The sequence below is a fragment of the Eschrichtius robustus genome, chromosome 18 (genome assembly GCF_028021215.1).
Source record: "Eschrichtius robustus isolate mEscRob2 chromosome 18, mEscRob2.pri, whole genome shotgun sequence".
Classification (NCBI taxonomy): Eukaryota; Metazoa; Chordata; class Mammalia; order Artiodactyla; family Eschrichtiidae; genus Eschrichtius; species Eschrichtius robustus.
Genome location: NC_090841.1, coordinates 40,773,413 through 40,793,605, shown reverse-complemented (window position 1 = coordinate 40,793,605; position 20,193 = coordinate 40,773,413). Strand labels below are relative to the sequence as shown.

At 36.2% G+C, this 20,193-nt stretch overlaps 1 pseudogene; it reads left to right on the top strand.

Moving 5' to 3' along the window:
• The first annotated feature begins 493 nt into the window (after positions 1 to 493).
• Positions 494 to 20,193, top strand: part of LOC137751859 (myb/SANT-like DNA-binding domain-containing protein 7) — a 68,356-nt pseudogene continuing 48,656 nt past the window's right edge.

The following is a 20,193-nucleotide window of genomic DNA, read 5'->3' as shown; positions in this document are numbered from 1 at the left end:
CAGGCCAAACAACTAACTAAGCAGGGACCCAGCTCAACTCAACAGCAGGCCAACTGCCTTAATATTCCCTGAGCCCACAGCTACCCAGGGATATTGCCCTATCCACCAAAGGGTCCAACAAACAGACCCACATACCAGTGTGATGGCACTAGCCCCTGTATCCCCAAGGCCTTGCAGCTAGAGACTCTAAGAACTGCACCACCCCCTGTGGGAAGGCAGCAGCCCCAGGAAATCCTGGGTCCTGATCTGAACCATCAGTGAGACAGCTCTAGTCTTGGGACCAGCCCCACCCACCAGTAGGCCAACACCATTCTGAGACACCTTGGGGCTCTCAACCAGCTGCCCCAGGATCTGGACCCACCCACCAGCAGGCTGACATGAGCTTTGGGACTCTCTAGAGCCTGTAGCCAGTTGTGAGGAACCAGCCTCCCCCAACAGCAGTCCATACACACTCTGGGAACCCCCAGGGCTCTGCAACCAAAGATCTTGTGATATGGCTCTGCTCACCAGCAGGATGGTACTAGCTATAGGACCCACCAGCCTTGTTCTCACAAAGCAACAGACCAACATGAGCTCCAAGACATGCTGGACTATTCAGCAAGCCACCCTGGGACCCAGCTCCACTCACCAGTGGGCCCATACCAGCTATGAGTCACCCCAGACCCAGCAACCAGTGAAGTTAGGAACAGGTCCACTTACCAGTAGGAAGACACTAGATCCAGGACCCCTGACCCTGCAACAACCCACTGAAGAACTTCACTACATTCACCAGTGGAGCAACACTAAACCCAGGAGATCCTGGGGCTCCACAGCCAGTTGCCTCAATTCACAGACTTGCCCACCACTGAACAGCAGCCTCTGCACAAAGCAGGGTCTGGCAACCAACCAGACAGGGGCCAGCCACGTTTATCAGACTGCACACAATAGTAAGCCTGCCACCAAAAACAAAAAAAAAAAAAAAAGATTCATATGGCCCACATAGGGAACACCCCTAGAGCATGTAGCTCTGGTGACCAGAGGGGCATGCATTGCTGGGACACATAGGATGTATCCTACAAAAAGCCATTTCTCCAGGTGGAACATAACGAACTTACAAAATACAAAGAAATAAAAACAGTGAATTAGGCAAAATGAGGCAACAATAAAAAAATATGTTCTGAACAAAGGAACAAAATAACACACCAAAAGAATAATTAAGTGAAATGGAAATAATAAATCTACCCAATCAAAAGTTCAAGGTAATGATAGTAAAGATGTTCAAAGAATGTGGGAGAAGATTGGATGAACAAAATGAAAAGTTAGAAGTTTTTAACAAAGAAAATATAAAAAAGAACAAAGCATACATGAAGAATACAATAATGGAATAAAAAATACACTAGAGTGAATCAACAGTAGATTAGATGATACAGAGGAATGGATCAGTGAACTGGAAGAAAGAGTAGTGGAAATCATTCAAGTTAAATGGAAAAAATTTAAAGTAAATAAATGAGGACAGTTTAAGAGACCTCTGAGACAATGTGAAGCATGCTAACATTCATATTATAGGAGTTCCAGAAGGACTAGAGAGAGAACAGGGCAGAGAATATATTTGAAGACTTAACAGTGGAAAACTTTCCTAACCTGGAAAAGGAAACAGACATCCAGGTCCAGGAAGCACAGAGAGTCCCAAACAGAATCAACCCAGAAAGGACCACACCAAAACATATTGTAATTAAAAAGGAAAAAACTAAAGATAAAGAGAGAATATAAAAGCAGCAAGGGAAAAACAACAAGTTACATACAAAGGAACTCTGATTGGTCTTTCAGCTGACTTTTCAGCAGAAACTCTGCAGATCAGAGAAAGTGGTACAGTATATTTAAAGTGATGAGAGGGAAAAACCTACAACCAGAACTAGTCTACCTGGCAAGGATGTCATTCTGATTTGATGGAGAGAGCACAACTTTTACACACAACCAAAAGCTAAAAGACCTCAGCACCACTAAAACAGCTTACAAGAAATTCTAAAGGGATTTCTTTAAGTGAAAAAAAAAAAAAGAGCCATGCTAGAAATATGAAAATTTTGAGAGGAAAAATTTCACTGGCAAATGCAAATATGCAGTAAAGGTAATAGATGAACGACGTATAAAGCTAATAGGAACATTAAAAGACAAAAGTAGTAAAATCATCAATATCTACCATAAGTATTTGAGAAATACACAAAACAAAAAGATGTAAAATATGATGTTAAAAAGAGTAAAAATGATGGAAGGGGGAGTAAAAATGCAGGGCTATTAAAATGCTTTTGAACTTAAGAGATTAGCAATTTAAAATAATCACATGTATCTAGAGATTACTACATATACACCTCATAGTAACAAAAACCTAAAATTCTATAATAGATACACACAGTAAAAAAGAGAAATGAATCCAAACATTAAAGATAATCATCAAACCACAAGGGAAGAAATCAAAGGAAAAAGAAAGAAAAAGAAAACCAAATAATTAACAAAATGGCAATAAGTTATCAATAATTATTTTACATGTAAATGGAATAAATGCTCCAATCACATGACACAGAATAGCTGAATGGATAAAAAAAAAATAAGACGCATATATTTGCTGCCTACAAGAGACTCACTTGAGATTTAAAAACACACACAGACTGAAAATGAGGGAATGGGAAAAGGTATTTCATGCAAATGGAAATGAAAAGAAAGCCAGGGTATCAATAATTATATCAGAATATATAGACTGTGAAATAAAGATTGTAAGACGAGACGAAGAAGAATATAACACAATGATCAAGTAATCAATCAAAGAAGACATAACAACTGTGAATAGGTATGCACCCAACATAGGAGCACCAAAAAAATAAAGCAAATATTAACAGACATAAAGAGAGAAATTGACAGTAAAACAGTAATAGTAAGGGAATTTATCATTTCACTTACATCAATGGACAGATCATCCAGAAGAATATAAATAAACACTTGACTTAAAGGACACATTAGGGTAAACTGACTTTTTATTTTTAAACATCTTTGTTGGAGTATAATTGCTTTACAATTGTGTGTTAGTTTCTGCTTTATAATGGAATGAATCAGTTATACATATACATATATCCCCATATCTCTTCCCTCTTGCATCTCCCTCCCTCCCACCCTCCCTATCCCACCCCTCTAGGTGGTCACAAAGCACAGAGCTGATCTCCCTGTGCTATGCAACTGCTTCCCACTAGCTATCTATTTTACATTTGGTAGTGTGTATATGTCCATGCCATTCTCTCACTTTGCCCTAGCTTACCCTTCCCCCTCCCCATATCCTCAAGTCCATTCTCTAGTAGGTCTCTGTCTTTATTCCCATCTTGCCCCTAGGTTCTTTATGACCTTTTTTTTTTTTTTTTTTTTTAGATTCCATATATATGAGTTAGCATACGGGATTTGTCTTTCTCTTTCTGACTTACTTCACCCTGTATGACACACTCTAGGTCCATCCACCTCACTACAAATAACTCAATTTCGTTTCTTTTTATGGCTGAGTAATATTCGATTGTATATATGTGCCACATCTTCTTTATCCATTCATCTCTTGATGGACATTAGGTTGCTTCCATGTCCTGGCTATTGTAAATAGAGTTGCAATGACCATTGTGGTACATGACACTTTTTGAATTATAGTTTTCTCAGGGTATATGCAGAGTAGTGGGATTCCTGGGCAATATGGTAGTTTATTTTTAGATTTTTAAGGAACCTCCATATTGTTCTCCATAGTGGCTGTATCAATTTACATTCCAAACAACAGTGCAAGAGTGTTCCCTTTTCTCCACACCCTCTCCAGCATTTATTGTTTGTAGATTTTTTGATGATGGTCATTCTGACTGGTTTGAGATGATATCTCATTGTAGTTTTGATTTTCATTTCTCTAATGATTAATGATGTTGAGCATTCTTTCATGTGTTTGTTGGCAATCTGTATATCTTCTTTGAAGAAATGTCTATTTAGGTCTTCTGCCCATTTTTGGATTGGGTTGTTTGTTTTTTTGTTATTGAGCTGCATGAGCTGCTTGTAAATCTTGGAGATTAACCCTTTGACAGTTGCTTCATTTGCAAATGTTTTCTCCCATTCTGAGGGTTGGTTTTTCGTCTTGTTTATGGTCTCCTTTGCTGTGCAAAAGCTTTTACGTTTCATTACGTCTCATTTGTTTATTTTTGTTTTTATTTCCATTTCTCTAGGAGCTGAGTCAAAAAGGATCTTGCTGTGATTTATGTCATACAATGTTCTGCCTATGTTTTCCTCTAAGAGTTTGATAGTGTCTGGCCTTACATTTAGGTCTTTAATCCATTTTGAGTTTATTTTGGTGTATGGTGTTAGGGACTGTTCTAATTCCATTCTTTTACATGTCGCTGTCCAGTTTTCCCAGCACCACTTATTGAAGAGACTGTCTTGTTTCCACTGTATATTCTTGCTTCCTTTATCAAAGATAAGGTGACCATATATGCGTGGGTTTATCTCTGGGCTTTCTATCCTGTTCCATTGATCTATATTTCTGTTTTTGTGCCAGTACTATATTGTCTTGATCACTGTAGCTTTGTAGTATAGTCTGAAGTAAGGGAGCCTGATTCCTCCAGCTCCGTTTTTTTTTCTAAAGATTGTTTGGCTATTCGGAGTCTTTTGTGTTTCCAAACAAATTGTGAAATTCTTTGTTCTAGTTCTGTGAAAAATGCCAGTGTTAGTTTGATGGGGATTGCATTGAATCTGTAGATTGCTTTGGGTAGTAGAGTCATTTTCACAATGTTGATTCTTCCAATCCAAGAACATGGTATATCTCTCCATCTATTTGTATCATCTTTAATTTCTTTCATCAGTGTCTTAAAATTTTCTGTATACAGGTCTTTTGTCTCCTTAGGTAGGTTTATTCCTAGATATTTTATTCTTTATGTTGCAATGGTAAATGGGAGTGTTTTCTTAATTTCACTTTCAGATTTTTCATCATTAGTGTGTAGGAATGCAAGAGATTTCTGTGCATTAATTTTTTATCCTGCTACTTTACCAAATTCATTGATGAGCTCTAGTAGTTTTCTGGTAGCATCTTTAGGATTCTCTATGTATATTATCATGTCATCTGCAAACAGTGACAGCTTTACTACTTATTTTCTGATTTGGATTCCTTTTTCTTCTCTGATTGCTGTGGCTAACACTTCCAAAACTATGTTGGATAATAGTGGTGAGAGTGGGCAACCTTGTCTTGTTCCTGATCTTAGTGGAAATGGTTTCAGTTTTTCACCATTGAGGATGATGTTGGCTGTGGGTTTGTCATATATGGTCTTTATTATGTTAAGGTAAATTCCCTCTATGCCTACTTTCTGGGGGGTATTTATCATAAATGGGTGTTGAATTTTGTCAAAAGCTTTCTCTGCATCTATTGAGATGATCATATTGCTTTTCTCCTTCAATTTGTTAATATGCTGTATCACATTGATTGATTTGCATATATAAGAATCCTTGCCTTCCTGGGATAAACCCCACTTGATCATGGTGTTTTGGTATCAGGGTGATGGTGGCCTCGTAGAATGAGTTTGGTAGTATTCCTCCTTCTGCTATATTTTGGAAGAGTTTGAGAAAGATAGGTGTTAGCTCTTCTCTAAATGTTTGATAGAATTCACCTGTGAAGCCATCTGGTCCTGGGTTTCTGTTTTTTGGAAGATTTTTAATCACAGTTTCAATTTCAATGCTTGTGATTGGTCTGTTCATAATTTCTATGTCTTCCTGGTTCAGTATTGGAAGGTTGTGCCTTTCTAAGAACTTGTCCATTTCTTCAAGCTTGTCCATTTTATTGGCTTATAGTTGCTGTAGTAATCTCTCATGACCCTTTGTATTTCTGCAGTGTCAGTGGTTTCTTCCTCTTTTTCATTTCTAATTCTATTGATTTGAGTCTTCTCCCCTTTTTTTCTTGATGAGTCTGGCTAATGATTTATCAAGTTTGTTTATCTTCTCAAAGAACCAAATTTAGGTTTATTAATCTTTGCTATCGTTTCCTTCATTTCTTTTTCATTTATCTGTGGTATGATCTATATGATTTCTCTCCTTCTACTAACTTTGGCGTTTTTTTGTTCTTCTTTCTCTAATTGCTTTAGGTGTAAGATTAGGTTGTTTATTTGAGATGTTTCTTGTTTCTTAAGGTAGGATAGTATTGCTGTATAATTCCCTCTTAGAATTGCTTTTGCTGAATCCCATAGGCTTTTGGTGGTCGTGTTTTCATTGTCATTTGTTTCTAGGTATTTTTTGATTTCCTCTTTGATTTCTTCAGTGATCTCTTGGTTATTAAGTAGTGTATTGTTTAGCCTCCATGTGTTTGTAGTTTTTACAGATTTTTTCCTGTAATTGATATCTAGTCTGATAGCATTGTGGTCAGAAAAGACACTTGATATGATTTCAATTTTTTTTTAATTTACCAAGGCTTGATTTGAGAAGGAAGTATATTCTGCTGTTTTTGGATGGAATGTCCTATAAATATAACTTAATTCCATCTTGTTTAATGTATCACTTAAAGCTTGGGTTTCCTTATTTATTTTCATTTTGGATGATCTGTCCATTGGTGAAAGTGGGGTGTTAATGTCCCCTACTATGATTGTGTTACTGTTGATTTCCCCTTTTATGGCTGTTAGTATTTGCCTTATGTATTGAGGTGCTCCTATGTTGGGTGCATAAATATTTACAATTGTTATATCTTCTTCTTGGATTGATCCCTTGGTCATTATGTAGTGTCCTTCTTTGTCTCTTGTAATAGTCTTTGCTTTAAAGTCTATTTTTTCTGATATGAGAATTGCTACTCCAGCTTTCTTTTGATTTCCATTTCTATGAGATATCTTTTTCCATCCCCTCACTTTCAGTCTGTATGTGTCCCAAGTCTGAAGTGGGTCTCTTGTAGACAGCATATATATGGGTCTTGTTTTTGTATCCATTCAGCCAGTCTATGTCTTTTGTTGGGAGCATTTAATCCATTTACATTTAAGGTAATTATCGATATGTATGTTCCTATTACCATTTTCTCAATTGATTTGGGTTTGTTATTGTAGGTCTTTTCCTTCTCTTGTGTTTCCTGCCTAGAGAAGTTCCTTTAGCATTTGTTGTAAATCTGGTTTGGTGGTGCTGAACTCTCTCAGCTTTTGCTTGTCTGTAAAGGTTTTAATTTCTCCAACAAATCTGAATGAGATCCTTGCTTGATAGAGTAATCTTTGTTATAGGTTTTCCCCCTTCATTACTTTAAATATGTCCTGCCACTCCCTTCTGGCTCTCAGAGTTTCTGCTGAAAGATCAGCTGTTAACCTTATGGGGATTCCCTTGTATGTTATTTGCTGCTTTTCCCTTGCTGCTTTTAATATTCTTTGTTTGTATTTAATTTTTGATACTTTGATTTATATGTGTCATGGTGTGTTTCTCCTTGGATTTATCCTGAGGACTCTCTGCTTCCTGGACTTGATTAACTATTTCCTTTCCCATATTAGGGAAGTTTTCAACTATAATCTCTTCAAATATTTTTTCAGTTCCTTCCTTTTTCTCTTCTTCTTCTGGGACCCCTACAATTCAAATGTTGGTGCATTTAATGTTGCCCCAGAGGTCTCTGAGACTGTCTTCAATTCTTTTCATTCCTTTTGCTTTATTCTGCTCTGCAGAAGTTATTTCTGCTCTTTTATCTTCCAGGTCATTTATCCGTTCTTCTGCCTCAGTTATTCTGCTATTGATCCCTTCTAGAGAATTTTAAATTTCATTTATTGTGTTATTAATTACTGTTTGTTTGCTTTTTAGTTCTTCTAGGTCTTTGTTAAACGTTTCTTGTATGTTCTCCATTCTATTTCCAAGGTTTTGAATCATCTTTACTATCATTATTATGAATCTTTTTTCAGGTAGACTGCCTATTTCCTCTTCATTTATTAGGTCTGGTGGGTTTTTACCTTGTTCCTTCATCTGCTGTGTGTTTCTCTGTCATCTCATTTTGCTGAACTCACTGTGTTTGGGGTCTCCTTTTCACAGGCTGCAGGTTCATAGTTCCCATTGTTTTTGGTGTCTGCCCCCTGTGGCTAAAGTTGGTTCAGTGGGTTGTGTAGGATTTCTGGTGGAGGGGACTAATGCCTGTGTTCTGGTGGATGAGGCTGTATCTTGTCTTTCTGGTGGGCAGGTCCACGTCTGGTGGTGTGTTTTGGGGTGTCTGTGGCCTTATTATGATTTTAGGCAGCCTTTCTGCTAATGGGTAAGGTTGTGTTCCTGTTTTGCTAGTTGTTTGGCATAGGGTGTCCAGCACTGCAGTGTGCTGGTCATTGAGTGGAGCTGGGTCTTGGCATAGAGATGGAGATCTCTGGGAGACTTTCGCCATTTAATATTACGTGGAGCTGGGAGGTCTCTTGTGGACTAATGTCCTGAAGTTGGCTCTCCCACCTCAGAGGCACAGCCCTGACCCCTGGCTGGAACACCAAGAGACTGTCATCCCCACGGCTCAAAATAAAAGGGACAAAAAAGAGAAAGAAAGAAAGAAGAAGATAAAATAAAATAAAGTTATTATAATAAATAATAAAAAGTAATTATTAAAAATTTTAAAAAGAACGAAAGAAAGAACAGAGTGACCAAACCAAGAAACAAATCCAATGATAACAAGCACTAAAAACTATACTAAAAAAAAAAACTAAAAAAAAGTAAACGGACAGACAGAACCCTAGGACAAATAGTAAAAAACAAAGCTATACAGACAAAATCACATACAGAAGCATACACATATACACTCACAATAAGAGAAAAAGGGAAAAATATATATATATCAGTGCTCTCAAATTCCACCTCCTCAATTTGGAATGATTTGTTGTCTATTCAGGTATGCCACAGATGCAGGATACATCAAGTTGACTGGAGATTTAATCCACTGCTCCTATGGCTGCTAGGAGAGATTTCCCTTTGTCTTCTTTGTTCACACAGCTCCTGGTGTTCAGCTTTGGATTTGGCCCTGTCTCTGCATGTATGTCACCAGAGGGCGTCTGTTCTTCGCTCAGACAGGATGGGGTTAAAGGAGCAGCTGATGCGGGGGCTCTGGCTCATTCAGGCCGGGGGGTGGGAGGGGTATGGAATGCGGGATGAGCCTGTGGCCGCAGAGGCCAGCGTGAGGTGTGTCGTGTGTTCTCCTGGGGAAGTTGTCCCTGGATCACGGGACCTTGGCAATGGCAGGCTGCACAGGAGGGGAGGTGTGGACAGTGACCTGTGCTTGCACACAGGCTTCTTGGTGGCTGCAGCAGCAGCCTTAGCATCTCATGCCCACCTCTGGGGTCCATGCTGATGGCAGCAGCTTGCGCCCATCTCTGGAGCTCCTTTAAGCGGCGCTTTTAATCCCCTCTCCTCGCGCACCAGGAAACAAAGAGGCAAGAAAAAGTCTCTTGCCTCTTCGGCAACTCCAGACTTTTCCCCGGACTCCGTCCCTGCTATCTGTGTTGCACTAACCCACTTCAGGCTGTGTTCACACAGCCAACACCAATCCTCTCCCTGGGATCCGACCTCCGAAGATGGAGCCTCAGCTCCCAGCCCCCAGCTGCCCCAGCGGGTGAGCAGACAAGCCTCTCAGACTGGTGAGTGCTGGTTGGCACCGATCCTCTGTGCGGGAATCTCTCTGATTTGCGCTCCTCACCCCTGTTGTTGCGCTCTCCTCCATGGCTCCGATGCTTCCCCCCTCTGCCACCTGCAGTCTCCACCCACTAAGTGGCTTCCTAGTGTGTGGAAATCTTTCCTCCTCCACAGCTCCCTCCCACTGGTGCAGGTCCCATCCCTATTCTTTTGTCTGTTTTTTCTTTTTTCTTTTGCCCTACCCAGGTATGTGGGAGTTTCTTGTTTTTTGGGAGGTCTGAGGTCTTCTGCCAGCATTCAGTAGGTGTTCTGTAAGAGTTGTTCCACATGTAGATGTATTTCTGATGTATTTGTGGGGAGGAAGGTGATCTCCACGTCTTACTCGTCTGCCACCTTGAAGCTCCACTGACATTTTACGTATATACATACACACATACACATTTCTTTCAAGTATGCAAGGAATATTCTCCAGAATAGATCACAGGGTAGGCAACAAAACAAATCTTAGTAAATTTAAGAAAATTGTAATAATATTAAGCATCTTTTCTGACCACAATGCTGTGATACTAGAAATCAACTACAAGAAATAAAACTTCAAAAAACACAAGCATATGCAGGCTAAACAATAAATGGATCACTGAAGAAATCAAAGAAGAAATAAAAAAAAAAAAATACGTGGAAGCTCCTGGAAGTAGATGAAGACAAATCCACAATAATCCAAAATTTATGGGATGCAGCAAAAGCAGTTCTAAGAGGTAAGTTTACAGCGATACATGCCTACCTCAACAAACAACAAATCTCAAATAAGCAACTTAACCTTATATCTAAAGGAACTAGAAAAGGAAGAGAAAATCAATAACAAAGTAGAAGAAAATAAATTATAAAGATCAGAGAGAAATAAATGAAATTGAGACAAGAAAACAATAGAAAAGATCAGTGAAACAAAGAGCTGTTTCTCTGAAACCAACAAAATTGATAGACCTTTAGACTCATCAAGAAAAAGTAAAAAAAAAGAAAGAAAGAAAGAAAGAAGGCCCAAATCAATAAAGTCAGAAATGAAAAAGGGGAAATTATAATTTATACCACAGAAACAGAGAATTGTGAGAGATTACTCTGAGCAATTATATGCCAATAAAAGGACAAAGCAGATGAAAAGGATAAATTCTCAGAAATGTACAATCTCTCAAGACTGAACTAGAAACATATAGAAAATATGAACAAACTAATTACCAGTATTAAAATTAAATCAGTTGTTTAAAAACTACCAACAGAAAAAAGTTCATGATCAGATATGTTCATAGGTGAGTTCTACCAACCATTTAAAGAAGAGTTAACACCTATACTCCTCAAAGTATTTCAGAAAATTGCAGAGGAAGATATGCTTATTAAACCATTCTATGAATCCAGTAACACTTTGATACCAAAACCAGACAAAGATATTACAAAAAAAGAAAATTACAGGCCAACATCACTGATGAACATACATGTAAAAATTCTCAATAAAAGATTAGCAAACCAAATTCAATATTAAAATGAACATACACCATAATCAAGTGGGATATAGCCCAGGGATGCAAGGAGGGTTCAATAACTACAAATCAATTAATGTGATACACTACATTAACAAATTTAAGAATAAAAATCATATGATCATCTCAATAGATGCAGAAAAATCTTTTGAGAAAATTCAGTATTCTTCCATAATAAAAACTCTCAACAAAGTGGGTATAGAGGGAACATACCTCAACACAATAAAGGCTAGTATGATAAAGCCCACAGCTAACATCATGTTTGATGGTGAAAGGTCGAAAACATTTCCTCTAAGATCAGGAACAAGACAAGGATGCCCACTTTTGCACTCTTATCCAACACAGTATTGGAAGCCCTAGACACAGCATCAGACAAGAAAAAGAAATGAAAGGAGTACAAACTTGAGAGAAAAAAGTAAAACTTTCACTGTTTGCACATGACATCATATACACACAAAAAATCCTAAAGGTGTCACCAAATAACTACTAGAACTCATCAATGAATTTGGTAAAGTTGCAGGATACAAAATTAGTATAAAGAAATCTGTTGCATGTCTATACACTAACAATGAACTATCAGAACAAGAAATTAAGAAAATAAACCCACTTATAATTGCACCAAAAAGAATAAAATGCCTTGAAATAAATCTAACCAAGGAGGTAAAAGACCTGTACTCGAAAAACTATAAGACACTGATGAAAGAAATTGAAGACAACACAAATAGATGGAAAGATAAACCATGTTCATGGAATGGAAGAATTAATATTGTTCAAGTGACCATACCACCCAGGCAATCTACAGATTCAATGCAAACCCTATCAAAATACCAGCAGTATTTTTCACAGAACTAGCACAAATAACTCTAAAATTTGTATGGAAACACAGAAGACCCTGAATAGCCAAAACAATATTGAGAGAGAAGAACGAAGTTGGGGAAAGCGTGTGCCCTGATTTCAAATTATACTACAAAGCTGCAGTAATCAAAACAGTTCATTAATAGCACCAAAACAGACACATAGATCAATGAAACATAATAGAGCGTCCAGAAATGAATCCACAGTTATGTGGACCATTAATGTATGACAAAGAATTCAAGAATATAAAATGGGGTAAAGATAGCCTGTTCAATATATCATGTTGGGAAAACTGGACAGCTATACACAAAAGAAATTAACTGGACTACTCTTTCATACCATGCACAAAAATAAATTCAAAATAGATGAAAGACTTAAATGTAAGACTTGAAACCATAAAACTTCTATAAGAAAACATGGTAGTATGCTCTTTGACATTGATCTTGGTAATATTTTTTTTGGATATGTCACCTTAGGGAAGGGGAGCAAAAGCAAAAATAAACAAATGGGATTACATCAAACTAAAAAGTTTTTGCACAGTGAAGGAAACTATAAACAAAATGAAAAGAATGCCTAATGAATGGAAGAAGATATTTTCAAACAATATCTGATAAGGTGTTCATATACAAAATATACAAAGAACACACAACTCAACATCAAAAACACAAGAAATTCAATTTAAAATGGGCAGAGGATATGTATAGACATTTTTCCAAAGAATACATACAGATGGCCAACAGGCATATGAAAATATGCTCAACATCACTGATCAGAGGGAAATGAATAGCCAGGACATGGAAACAACCTAAATTTCCATCGACAGATGAATAGACAAAGAAGATGTGGCACATATATATAATGGAATAGTACTCAGCCATAAAAAGAAATGAAATTGGGTCATTTGTAGAGATGTGGATGGACCTAGAGTCTGTCATACAGAGTGAAGTAAGTCAGAAAGAGAAAAACAAATATCATATATTAACACATATATGGGAAATGTAGAAAAATGGTACAGATGAACATATTTGCAGGGAAAGAATAGAAACGCAGACATAGAGAACAGACGTGTGGACACAGAGGGGGATGGGGAGGGTGGGATGAATTGGGAGATTAGGTTTGACGTAAATACACTATCATGTGTAAAACCGATAGCTAGTGGGAACCTGCTGTATAGCACAGGGAGCTCAGCTCTGTGCTCTGTGACAACCTAGATGGGTGGGAAGGAGGGGAGGGAGGTCCAAGAGGGAGGGGACATATGTATACATATAGATGATTCACTTCACTGTACAACAGAAACTAGCACAACAGTGTAAAGCAATTATACTCCAAAAAAAAAAAAAAATGGAGATATCACTTCACACCTTTCAGAATGACTATAATCAAAAAGACAACAAATAACAGGTGTTGTTGAGGATGTGGAGAAAAGGGAACTCTTGAGCACTGTTGGGAGGAATGTAAACTGGTGTAGCCACTATGGAAAACAATAGGGAGATTCCTTAAATAATTAAAGGTAGAACTACCATATCATCTAGCAACTCCACCCTGGGTATTTACCCCAAAAAAATGAGAACACTAATTAGAAAACATACATGCACCCTTATGTTCATTGAAGCATTATTTACAATAACCAAGGTATAGAAGCAACCTAAATACCCATAAATAAATAAATGGATAAAGAAGGTGTGGTAAGTACATATGATGGAATATTAGTCATTAAAAAGGATGAGATCTTGACATTTGTGACAACATGGATGAAACTAGAGCATATTATGCTAAGTGAAATAAGTCAAATACTGTATGATTTCACTTATATGTGAAATATAAATAACAAAGCAGATGAACAAACATCAAAACAGAAACAGAGGTACAGATATAGAGAACAATCAAACGGTTGCAAGACGGAAGTGGGTGGAGGAGGAAAGATATAGGTGAGAAGAATTAAGGGTACAAGCTTCCAGTTACAAAATAAATGAGTCACAGTTATGAAATGTACATTGTGCAGAATATAGTCAATTATTGTGTAATATTTTTGCATGATGACAGATGTTAACTAAACTTATCATGTTGAAATATATAGAACTATCAAATCACTGTGTTATGTAACAAGAACTAACATGACGTTTAGGTCATTATACTTCAAAAACAAACAAACAAAAAAATTCATTGATAAAGAGATCAGATTTGTGGTTACCAGAGTTGGGGTCAGGGAAGGGGAAATTGGATGAGGGTGGTCAAAAGGTACAAACTTCCAGTTATAAGATAAATAAGTAATAGAGATATAATGTACAACATTACACATGATGTCATGTACAACATGATAAATATAATTGACAGTGCTGTATGCTATATACGAAAGTTGATAAGAGAGTAAATCCTAAGCATTTTCATCACAAGGGAAAAAGAATATTTCTATTTCCTTAATTTTGTATCTATATGAGATGATGGATGTTCACTAAACTTATTGTGATAATCATTTCATGATGTACATAAGTCAAATCTTTGTGCTGTACACCTTAAACTTATACAGTGCCAATGTCAATTATAACTCAGTAAAACTGGAAGAAAACAATGATCTCCACCCTCTCTGGCAATATATAAGAGTCCCATATGCTCTATTCCCTTGCCAACCTTTGATATTAAATACTTGTTTTAAATAAAAATAAAATAGTTCTCCATACATAATCAATCAATCAATCAATCACATCCAAAAGTATATTTGAAATCCTGACTGACAAGAATTACAAAAACTCACTGTTATGTCAGCAAAGTTATTTTCCTATATTTTCTTAGTTCTGTCCTCTGAGATGATCTCTACTGTCCATTATGCTTCATAACTACAACTGAGATAGACCTTTTTTAGAGAATACATAATTTTTGCAGTCCATTTCTGCTAGTGAAAATTCACTGGTCTAGGAACTGCTTTAAGTGTTGAAATTCACAGGAAGTGTCTAACTAGCCTTTTTTATTTCTTTCTTTCTTTTTCTTTCTTTCTTTCTTTCTTTCTTTCTTTCTTTCTTTCTTTCTTTCTTTCTTTCTTTCTTTCTTTTTCTTTCTTTTATTTGTTTGCTTGCTTGCTTGCTTTCCATTTGTTTGTTTTGAGATTATAGTTCCTTTCAATACTTCATAACCATAGCCAATGAGTTTAGACAGCTTTTAAGCCTGAGGGGTTATTTTGTGTTGGTTTCTGTTCTGTTACTTTATTATTTTATGCAGTCTTCTCTTCCATTAATCTTTGCTTAGCTTAATGGTCACTTCTTTGAAGTATTTCGAAGCAGTAGTCTTTTGGCAAAAAACAGTGTTCGTAATCTACATTTGCTTGGCAAAGATCTTTTAATATTAGTTACTTAACAAAAGCCTAAGGCCAAGATTTTATCTTCTGCTGAGATATTTAGTACCTTCAATTTGGTTTACAAAACTTGGATTTTTCAACTCTGTAAAGCTCCAAATCTGGAGACTCTGTCAATGTAGATGCCAGGTTATAAGCAGAGATTGAATATTTTAAGAAACATTATTTTCTTTAATCCCTAATTTCAAGTTGATTATTTTTAGTGTGAGATCAGCTGTCTCTTGCAAGACTTGTTTAAATGGTGACAAATCTACACATTCCAAAATATTTTTATTTATTTGTCCTATTATACATTCTAGTACTACAATCTCCCTCAACCTATATTTTGAGACCCAAACTATATCAATAACAGTCTGACAAAATGCTTTGCCAGCACGTTAAAAAAGATGCCAATTTCCAGTTGGGGATGGCTGTCTATTCACTAGCATTGTTCTATCTTCTACATTCATAAAACTCAACATTATAGGTTTTATAACTTGTACTTATTTCAGGAAACCAGATTCTATCTTTACATTCTCACCTATAAGTTTTGAAAGGGAATAATAAAAAATGCCCACATAATAGGATCTTTGTGAAGATTAAATGAAATCATCCATATATAGCCTTAAGACCAACCCTGGCAAGTAGATAGATAAATAACCAGCCATTTGTAATTCACTTGTGTATTTAGAAATATAGGGTTTCCAAATTTTTTAATGTATGTAAGAAAACAAATAGGTTAAATCATTTCTGATCATGAAGTGCTAAATCAAGAAATTATTAAAACAAAGACATTTAAATTATCTGTGTTTTTAAGAAACTGTAATGTAAACAATTATTACTCAGTTCTAAATACTCATAGTTTTAAATATATCAACCAGAAAATACATAAATAACTATTTACTAACACCTTTCTCTCCATACAAGAACATTTCCCTCATTACAAGACATGAAACTTTGAGAAATAACAAAGAAGTGAGGCCTAATATTGACATTTATCAATTTAATTTATATATGTTTTAACAACTGAACAGGAGTAAAGCACCAGTCTTCATATTTTTAGTATACTGTGAAATATAATATATTGTAGGCCAGAGAATATCCAATTTTTAACATCTCCAATTAAATAAAAATTGAAATGTATATCATTGTTCTCCATTATCTTGTAAATAAAAGACAGAGAAATGTCATTTCAAAAGGATTAAGTGGCAACAGGTTCATGTTCCTGGAACCTGACTGTGGACAAACCTATTTTTGGCAAAACCTTGTAAGTGTTATCAATTTTGATCATGTATCTTCAGTTCTGCTTGGGTTTTCCAAACAATTCAAAAAGTAAGAGTTTACCAGTAAGGAACTAAGAAATGAGAAAAATAGTACCTGATTATCTCAATGTTATCCTGAATATAAAAATGAGGAGGCCTTGTTGCTAAATCTTTTTTTTTTTAATTTTATTTATTTATTTATGGCTGTGTTGGGTCTTCGTTTCTGTGCGAGGGCTTTCTCTAGTTGTGGCAAGTGGGGGCCACTCTTCATCGCGATGTGCGGGCCTCTCATCATCGTGGCCTCTCTTGTTGCGGAGCACAGGCTCCAGACGCGCAGGCTCAGTAATTGTGGCTCACGGGCCTAGCTGCGCCGCGGCATGTGGGATCTTCCCAGACCAGGGCTTGAACCCGTGTCCCCTGCATTGGCAGGCAGATTCTCAACCACTGTGCCACCAGGGGAGCCCAGGGAAGCCCCCAATCTGTTGTGTTTTTTTTTGACAGAAGTTTGTCACTTGGAATTCTGAACCTTTCCTTTGGGGCTCTGTAAAAATAATCTATTAATAAACTTAGGGCCTGACAGAATATCTTGTTTTCTAATATTTGGCAAAAAGTTCTTCTTCAGAAAAATCCATATTGTTTTAGACTCAATGTACACAGGGCTTTTAAAGTATGATTTGAGGAAAAGTCGCCCTTTCCATTGAAATGCCTCTGTTTGAATACACAGATTTAGAGTCAAAGTAAACCTAGGCCGTACACAGAGAGTGATTCACTTTTCTTTGACAACTTACTATTTTTTTTTTCTGCCTTACCCTTTATCTACAAATCTCCACCACTCCTCACCACTGATTGATCCCAGCTACATTAAATGAAAAAAAACCACTAATAAATTCACATTGAAGTGTAGCGATTTAATGAGTTATGCCTGTTGCATTTGGCAGCAATAAAATTAATGAAGAAGGGTCAGGTTTAATTTTTGTAGCTGTTTATTGAAACCATAATTAATCTGACTCCATTCTAAATCTTAACCTCATATAGTAGGTGAATAGAAATAACAACAATTCAGTAGTCAATTAAAATAATAATAAAATAATATGTAATTAGTGGATGCAATTGCCAACGAGAATGTATATTCATTTTGTAATGGAATATCGTGATGGATCAATAACTTATTCATCAATCATATGAACATCCAATATTGGAACTATGGGCACATTGGCATCTGTTATAGGTTATAAATTTTTGGTAAAATTCTCTTCTAGGGCCTACCACATATCATGTTCTCAATAGCCTGCTCCCACAATTGGCAAAATTATCTCTTTACAGAAGTAATGAGTAAAATACCGCCTAAATGTAGCCATTAATCCGTCTATGTCTGAAATTCTCTCCTGGTATGGCAAAGCATTCCAGCACAAAAACAAACAGCAACAACAAATAAATTGTGGTGAATAAGATATAATAAGCTAGACATGATAATATCTGGCTTTCTTGAATAGTAAGATGAAATTCTTCTTTTCATTATACTTACCTGTGTACTCAGGATAATAAAAATTAGATTCAGAATCATAATGGCTAGTAAGATCAGAGTCATTTTCTCCAGACTATAGGAAGTAGGCAAATTTCTCATCTGCTTTAATAGTTTTTCTCCATTTTTTTGATGTCTGAAGGCTGGCTGATAGCTTTTAAACCTCAGTTGTCTCTCTTCCCCTTCTGCTCCAAATCTAGGCAAACTGAAAAGAAAGCGCGAGTGTTCCCTCGTCTGGCACCTGGGAAGTTCAAACCGTGAAACTCCATTTCCCATCCCCTCCCAGTGCAGGCAAGACTCTCCCAACAGCCTCAGTCTCCCCTCTGCCTTCTCAAGCCATTTTCAGACCTGTTTAGGGGCTTCCTCTGTTCTCAAAAGCCTCATTATATGAATGATAATTCTCTTCACATTCTCTTGGTGTATGTGTGGCATTATCAGTCTCAAAATCCAAAAATTTTTGCTAAGTTTAGCTTACCAAGAGTTTCATTAAGATGGTGCTAACTACTGTAACTAGACCAAAATACGCTCTTTGTTCTACAGAGACATTTTGAAGCTAAAGGTGTATACTAGGAATGATAATGAGAGCATAAACAAAGGAAACAAACAGTTTTTAAAAAACACCCTATTTCTCTTGAAAGTAATTTTTCAAATCATTCTTTTGGGGAAAATCTTCATTTTACATATAAAAAGGAGTGTTAGTTGTAATAAAGTATTTATAGACATAATTAAGGAAGGGGTTAAACTGCTTATCAGTTTACTTTGCTTGTGAAAATGTGACTGAGTCCAGAGAAAAATATTTTCCCAGTAGAACCTTCTAAGAGAACAGCTTTGTAAGTGAGACCTTGATGTACAAATGAATTGGAGTCAGAGGAAAAGATGCTTTGGGGCTTCAGAGACCTAAAATATAAGTTCATTTAACTCCTTCAAATTGACAATTATGAGATCAGTGCTTTGAACACAGTATTAAACTGGTGTTTTAAAAATAGGATACAGAAAGGTGAGAGTATAAACCTACCTTTTAAAATCTGTATTTATTTTTAAAGGAGTTCTATTTTGTGTATCTTGGAAAAGGACATTTCACAGATAGGTGAATTCTTCAAAGAATATTCTACCAAAATTATCCCCTGTTACTGTAAGTTGACTCAAAACAATGGTTCTAAGTGTTATGATCATAAATAGAGTAATTATGCCCCCAAATACTAGAACATGGTTTATGGTTTCTTAGGTAACCAGTCTATTTTATCTAAGGCTTTCTTATTAGAAAAACAGATGAATCTAGTTAAACTATAGAGTATGAACTATGGAGGGAAAAACTTTTTATTTGCATATATCACATTATTTTCTTATTTTTTTTGCCTTGATATTTTTTATTTTTATTTTTATTTTTCACTTTTTATTTTATATTGGAGTACAGTTGATTAACAATGTTGTGTTAGTTTCAGGTGCATAGCAAAATGATTCAGTTATACATATATATGTATCTATTCTTTTTCAAATTCATTTCCCATTTAGGTTGTTACATAATATTGAGCAGAGTTTCCTGTGCTATACAATAGGTCCTTGTTGGTTATCCATTTTAAATATAGCAGTGTGTACATGTCAATCCCAAACTATATGTAATGTTCATCTTATATATTACATCATATTTTGTATATCCAATGTATTTTCTGTTTTCATTAATTATGTTGGTTACTTATGTGTATGAATATATATGGTCATATATATACACACAATGCACAAAGCACTAAGGTTCAACAGTCACACCATCATGAACTATGCTAAACTAATAATGCTCCTTTGCTGTATTTCAATCATATGGCCAGAAGTAGCTGGGACAGTGCTTTTTGGATAAACATAGCTCTGTGTCTGGGGTCATCACCCAAAGCAGCAAAATTGTTTGGAATTCAGATGTTCTATATTTTATATCAGTAAAAATATAACATTTAGTCCATAATATGTGTTTACTCTAATATAAAATATTTAAATCATCACCAGCGTATTTTGGCTGCATGTTCCCATGGTTATTACTGAGATGGTGTTCATTGAGTGTCTCGCTTTTCTGTAAGAGGACTCATTCAAAAAGTACTGGCACTAAATATCACAGTCAGTGTTCCTTTTAAT